The sequence below is a fragment of the Pundamilia nyererei genome, unplaced genomic scaffold, assembly GCF_000239375.1.
Source record: "Pundamilia nyererei isolate P.nyererei 1_Seehausen unplaced genomic scaffold, PunNye1.0 scaffold00518, whole genome shotgun sequence".
In the NCBI taxonomy this organism is placed as follows: domain Eukaryota; kingdom Metazoa; phylum Chordata; class Actinopteri; order Cichliformes; family Cichlidae; genus Pundamilia; species Pundamilia nyererei.
Genome location: NW_005187919.1, coordinates 66,852 through 73,611, shown reverse-complemented (window position 1 = coordinate 73,611; position 6,760 = coordinate 66,852). Strand labels below are relative to the sequence as shown.

The following is a 6,760-nucleotide window of genomic DNA, read 5'->3' as shown; positions in this document are numbered from 1 at the left end:
GATAAACGAATCCGTAAGGCCAGTAATGTTGTGGGGATGGAGCTGGACTCCCTCAAGGTGGTGTCGGAGAGGCGGATGCTGTCCAAGATAAAGACTATGTTGGATAACACCTCCCACCCACTCCATGACATGCTGGTCAGTCACAGGAGCACGTTCAGTGAGAGATTACCCATAATGCACCACTGAACGACACAGGAAATCTTTCCTGCCTGTGGCTCCCTGTACAACGCATCCACTTAACACACTGTTTGCTGCTACAACTACACATGTTTCTTTTCCAGCTATTTATTTATGAGTGACTTATGTATGTATGTATGTATGTATGTATATATATGTAAATATTGTATTATTCTTAGTTAGTGTATTGTCTGTCTTGTCTTAATGTTGGTTTAAAATGGAGCACTGTAACAAAAAATAATTTCCCCCAGGGATCAATAAAGTATTCTGATTCTGATTGATGATTGATTAGGTACCCTGCAGGCAATGCATACATAATACATTGCCTGCTAGCTACCATAACCAAGTGGCCGGCATAGTACTATACAGAAACATCTGTGCCGAGTACGGAATACAAATAGTGTGAGACATCGTGGTGGTAGACAAACAGAAGAAGATGGCCATAGTGATAGAGGTAGCGGTTCCCAATGACAGCAACATCAGAAAGAAGGAACACGAGAAGCTGGAGAAATACCAAGAATCGGAGCACTACTTTACTTTATTTATACAGCACATTTAATAACAACGAAATGTTGACCAAAGTGCTGTACAAAGATTAAAAAATAATAATAATAATTACACAGTAACAAATAACAAATAACATCAATCAAAAATACCTGGTAAGTGATGACTAGTTGGATAGATAGGTAACTCTCATGCGGTGTTGAAAGCCAGTGAGAGTAAATTTGTCTTAAGATAGGATTTGAAAAGACTGACACTCGGGGCCTTTCTAATGTGGAGAGATAAATGGCCGGTATTTGTATAGCGCTTTACTTAGTCCCTAAGTGCTTTACACATCCAGTCATCCACACATTCACAAACTGGTGATGGCAGCTACATTGTAGCCACAGCTGCCCTGGGGCGCACTGACAGAGGCGAGGCTGCCAGACACTGGCGCCACCGGGCCCTCTGACCACCACCAGTAGGCAACGGGTGAAATGTCTTCCCCAAGGACACAACGACTGAGACTGTCCAACCCGGGTTTCGAACCGGCAACCTTCCAATTACAAGACGAACTGCTAACTCTTGAGCCACGATCGTGGTAAATCATTCCACGTTTTCGGCGCCACAACTGCAAATGCCTGATCTCCTCTGTGAACCAGCCTCAACTTAGAAGTGGCCAGGAGCGAGAGAACATTTGATCTTAGAGCTCTAGGGGGTATATACGGCTGCAGTCAGTCAGACAGGTATTCTGGAGCCTGACCGTTCAGAGCACTAGGTGCGGTGACTCCCAAGCTAGGCGAGTGGTTCCAGCAGATCCCGGGAACAACATCGGAGATCTCTGTCCAGAAGAGCGCAGTCCTGGGAACAGCTAAGACACTGCGCAGGACCCTCAAGCTCCCAGGCCACTGGTAGAGGACCCGAGCTTGAAGGATAAACCGCCCACAGGGGCGTGCTGGGTGTTTTTTTTTTTTGTTGTTTTTTTTAAAATATATATACGCTTTTCCAATTTTGACTCTGGAGAGTGGCACTCTGTGGGGACCGGAAGGAAGAACAGGAACAGTGAAGGGAGGAATTGTGGATTTTCAGGATGACAGCAGGCAACCGACTCCCACCCGGCAAGCAGAGGGAGCCACCGCAGGGGGGACTCATCCTCAACCAATGGCAGTTACACCAGGGGTGACTCAGCCTCAATCAGTGGCAGTTACACCACAGGTGACCCAGTCCCAACCAGCAGCAGGGACTTCAGGGGTGTCCACGTCCCAACTAGTAGCTGGGACATCACAAGGCAGCATCACAACACAGAGTGTGACCTTGCTTCCTCTTTCACACTTCAGCCCAGAAGGAGCTCTGAAAGAAGCTCAACCTGAGGCTTCTAAGAGTGCAGACCAGGCAACAGCAGAACGTGTCAGCCAGAAAGTGGCAGCCCAGGATTCATGGACCATAGAGGAGGATACGCCTGGACTGGAGCTTGACAGTCAAGGTGAGGCAAAAGGCCTGTCAGAGGCCAAACATCGTTGACCTTAAGGAAAACCAGTGGCAGGGGGCGGTTGTAGGAAAAGTGCACACCAACCGGGAAGCCATGACAAAGCTAAAGGAAAAGGTGAAGGAACTAGAGGAGAGGATAGTAGAAGAAGGGATAGAGAGGTTGGAGGAAGAGATTAAGATGTCAGCAGCGAAGCAACGGAAACCACGAGTAGCGTTAACCCTGGGGGCTGAAGGCACCTCAGCAAAGTCTGATGTTTACCTGGCCCCCAGGAAGCATCGCTCTGGAAGGATTTTTGTGGGAGGAAGAGAGGAGAGACAGTCAATCTTTGAAAAGAACCCAGACTTTGCGGTCGCAAATTCCACAAAATGGGAGAGACATGTGATACACAGACTTCAGCTGGAGCAGGACGAGGCGAATGATCCAAAGGAGACACCTGGACAGGGACTTGAACCCTGGACCCTCAGATTAAAAGTCTGATGCTTTTCCATCTGAGCTTACCAGGCAACAAGACTCACGTCTTTGTCCTCTGGGCTACATATTGTCTTTCTTTTCTGTAAAAACGTGATCTCTTATACTCTCATTTTACTGTAAGTACTGGTGAGGATTTGCAGTTAGATATTATTAAATGGTCATTTCAGACAAGAGCCAAGGGAAGGATTTGATTCTAGGGGAAACATCGCTAGGCTGTATTATGACGTGTGATCACCCAACCTACCAAGCCCTAGGTAAGCCAATGGTATTATGGGCGAGGCCTGGGAGCTTCTGGAGGAGGACCTTCTTCAAATTCCACCTCCACTTGATGAACAAGAAAAAGGAGTTAGAGGAGGCGCAGGGGCAGCTGCTGAAACTGCAACTGGTGGAGGCCAAAAACAAAGTAAATGAAAAGAAAAAAGAAAGTAAGGAGGGAGCTAAGAAAATGCTGGTGGCAAAGCCTCAGGGCGATCCTGGGCCTGACTGGCCAGATCTGAACCCAAATCTGTATCCCGATGACCGATGGCCCGCCAATGGACCAAGGCAAGGACGACCCGCAGGGAATTGGGGGGCCGGAATATCGCAGAGAGGGCGTGGTGGATACGGAAGGGGAGAACCAAGGGGTCGTGGTCTGGGGAGGACCTATGCTGGACCCAAACGTGTGTTACAAGTGTGGAGAACAAGGACACTGGGCTCAACAGTGTCGTAAAGTGATACAACAAAGAGCAATATTATCCAACCCAGGCACGTGGAGCCCAAAGAATGGGATATCAAGCTCCAAACCCAGGCATGGCGCTGGTGGCTCAGTATCCCGTGGCCGACTGGGGCTGGGGGCAGGAGCAGCACTGACGGGACCCACAGAGACCCAACAGCATGGGAATGGCAGATCCTATGTTTTCGATGACCGTGGAAGGCACGGAAATGACCTTCCTGGTGGACACTGGAGCGACTTACTCAACGCTGAGACAAAGACCAAGCAGCGCAATACTTTCCAATCACATGGTGAGTGTGGTGGGTTTCTCTGGGGTTCCAATGACTCTGCCAGTAACCGACCCAGCCCTGGCAGAGCTGGGAAAACGGACTTTGAAACACAGATATGTGGTGTCTCCTCACGTGCCTGTGAATCTGATGGGCAGGGACCTGCTCATTAAACTAGGAGCCACTATCATGTGTTCGGCTGATGGACTAACAGTTACACTTGTGGAAGTGGAAGAAGGCATTTTAAGACAATATCAGCCGTGGAAACCTTGAAAGTTACAAAAATTACTTGTATCGTGTTACTGTAATCCGATTACTTTTTTCAGGTAGCACTTTCACTTCGTTCTAGCTGCAAAAGCATGCAGTTTCCTGACAGCACTTTTTGGCACAGAGTACTCAGAGTTAGGCCTTTCTCATATGAAGCAATATAATCAGCATATAAACATTTAAGATAAAAATTTAAACCTCAACAGGAGGTAATCAGTAAGTAATTACTGGTTACTTTTTTCAAGTAACTTGACCAACACTGTTTGTTAGAAGTGTTGGGCAAGTTACTTTGAAAAAGTAATTAATTATAGTTATAGTTACTTCTTCAAAAATGTAACTGAGTTAGTAACCGAGTTATACGATTCTAAAAGTATTTAATTACTTTAAAGTAACTATTGACTTAAATGTAACAGTCTGGGGGTCCAGGGTATAATTGGCCATTTTTAACCACTTTTGATGTTTCCTCTACATTTCACCTTTAAAAACTCTTTACTTTGCCTTGTTTGGTATCATTGTTTTCAGCACAACCTCACATGTCTGAATTTACAGTTATGTTTTCAGTTTGACATACTGTGTTAACACAATTGATCTAAAATCGGACAAAAAACATACAATCCAAGTACAAAAAGTAACAATTTTACTGTAACAACCACAAACATTTATTGAATCATATTTAATAACTTTAAATGCAAATCTAAATTGTCAATTTTAAAATCCTATGCACAAGTTTACATTTTACCCTTTTTTTAAAATAACCATTTCAAACAGTTTACAGAATAATCAGCTGTTCGTCAATAAGATGCCACAAATTATTTGTGTCACTGCAAATATTTCTGTCCACTATAAAGGAAACATCACAGCCTGATACCTGCAGGTCTGACAGCAGCAGGTGTGTCACTCCTGTTTCTACCTGGAGACAGCAGTCGCCTCATTGTTCTGACACACAACACAGAACTATCCACAACACTACACACTAACTACACAAGACAGCACATTAACTACACACTCCAAACACGCTAAATGTCACAAATCTCTCACATCTCAAAACTCTCTCTCTCTCGCCGTCACTCCTAAAACGTCCCCCTCTTACTAAACAACCAAATGTCATGTTGCCATAACATTTTTTGATTGGTCGACATGGTGCATTTTTCCACCAACACGAACGGGCTGTTTTTTGTTTCGTTTTTTTAATTTTTTGCTCATAAGCAGAGAGGTCTCGCTGCGCTGTCCTTAGACAGTAAACGTGAAACTATCGAGGAAAAAATGCCGCATATATATTGTTTATCATGACTGGTTTTATGTGGCCTATCAACACAGTTTATAAACTGGTATATGTCACCTTGTTGCTTTGTCATCTTGGTCATGTGATTGTCTTACCATGACTACTTTATTCTTCCTCAGTCAACCAGCAGCACTGGTGCGATTGTTTTGCCCCCTGAGCTCCAGGTGTTGTGCCAAAAAGTGATTGCCGCTGTAGTGCCCAGATTACTTACAGCTACTTCCGTGCAACTAATATAACCTGCGGTAAGCTGAAGACAGCTTCAACCGTCTGTTTGTTGAAAAATAGTAACGCGACCGCATTTTCTTGTCACTGTGTCAGAGTCGCATCATCACAGACGAACATAATCTGTTGAAAATTAAACACTGCTGTGCAGCCAACAATGCCAACCCTGGCAGTCGATGTTGAACAGAAATGAATGAAGCCTGAACCAACGTGTTGTTGGTGGAAAAATACAAGCAACTTTCTCACTGAGACAGGCAGCCAGCTGAAGCATCACACATACTTAACATGTGCTCAGCCTTCAGACACTGTTTCTTCGTGAATGTGAATTAATTTTAGTTGAGGTTTACTTTGTAGAGACACAACAGACAGCTCGGGTGGACTCGTCTGGAGTCCAGCTCTAAAGCTGACATTGTTCTTGTTGAATGTGCAGTTAGTTTTCATTCAGACATGAAATGACAGATTCCTTTCTTTCTTATTTTAATAGAGGATTTTTAAATTTAACAACACACAAGTATTCATACAGAGGACAATCACAAACCAAAACCCACAACATCTCTAATATTTGATTTTTATTTCAGCGTGAACTAGAATCACCCCACCTGCTAATGATTTATTTTCTAATGTGGACCACAAGAATGAAGCTCTCGAAACTGTTTTGTTTGAATAGAGATGAAAAGAACAGCGAAACGTTACAGCTGCAGTGACCGTCAGCATGCTGCATGTGTTTCAGCCACTTCCTGTAGGCAGGGTTGGGGCTCATTGGCTGCTACATACACTGGATGATATGGCAATGACCCTGTTGCCACTAGGTGGCACTGTGACTGTAACTGAATACTGGCAGGTAGCTGTGCTCAGGCTGGGACTCGCATGCAATGGGGTCAACTGAACAATTTATTATACACAGCAACTTAAAATTTCATATCTAAATATCAAAATTTGCCACAGTTCCCATGACACACCTCCATCACAGCATGAAGAGGTCGGCACATCAGACTCTTCAAAGTCTTCTGAAAACTGATCTGTTACAACTCAAGCAGGAGTTTGTTAAAATGTATCTTGATGGACAGAAATATGCATGAAACAACAAGAAACATTTAAATTTTAATTGACTTCCTGTTAAATAAAAGTTCAATTAAGAAAACTTTATTAGCAAAGATGCCAAAATGGAATTCAAAATGGCTGATTTCCTGTTGGGTTTGGATGCGGGAGGCTTTTTTACATGTATGTTCTGAAATTAATGTATTTATTAAATAAACTGTGTTTTATATATTGAGCTCCCAGTTTATTTATTCTTAGCTTTGTGTGAGGAACCTGATGACACCAACACCTGGACCTAATAACACACAGCGATACAAGCTTTTCTTTTAAAAGACTCAACGCCAGTTAGCACTGAT

The 6,760-nt window shown here is 44.0% G+C and overlaps 1 non-coding gene across 1 annotated transcript; it reads right to left on the bottom strand.

Annotated features, from left to right (window-relative positions):
- Nucleotides 1–2,576: 2,576 nt before the first annotated feature.
- trnak-uuu (transfer RNA lysine (anticodon UUU)) lies at nt 2,577–2,649 on the bottom strand. The gene has a single exon. It is a non-coding gene; the product is annotated as a tRNA-Lys (tRNA).
- Between the last annotated feature and the right edge of the window lie 4,111 nt (nt 2,650–6,760).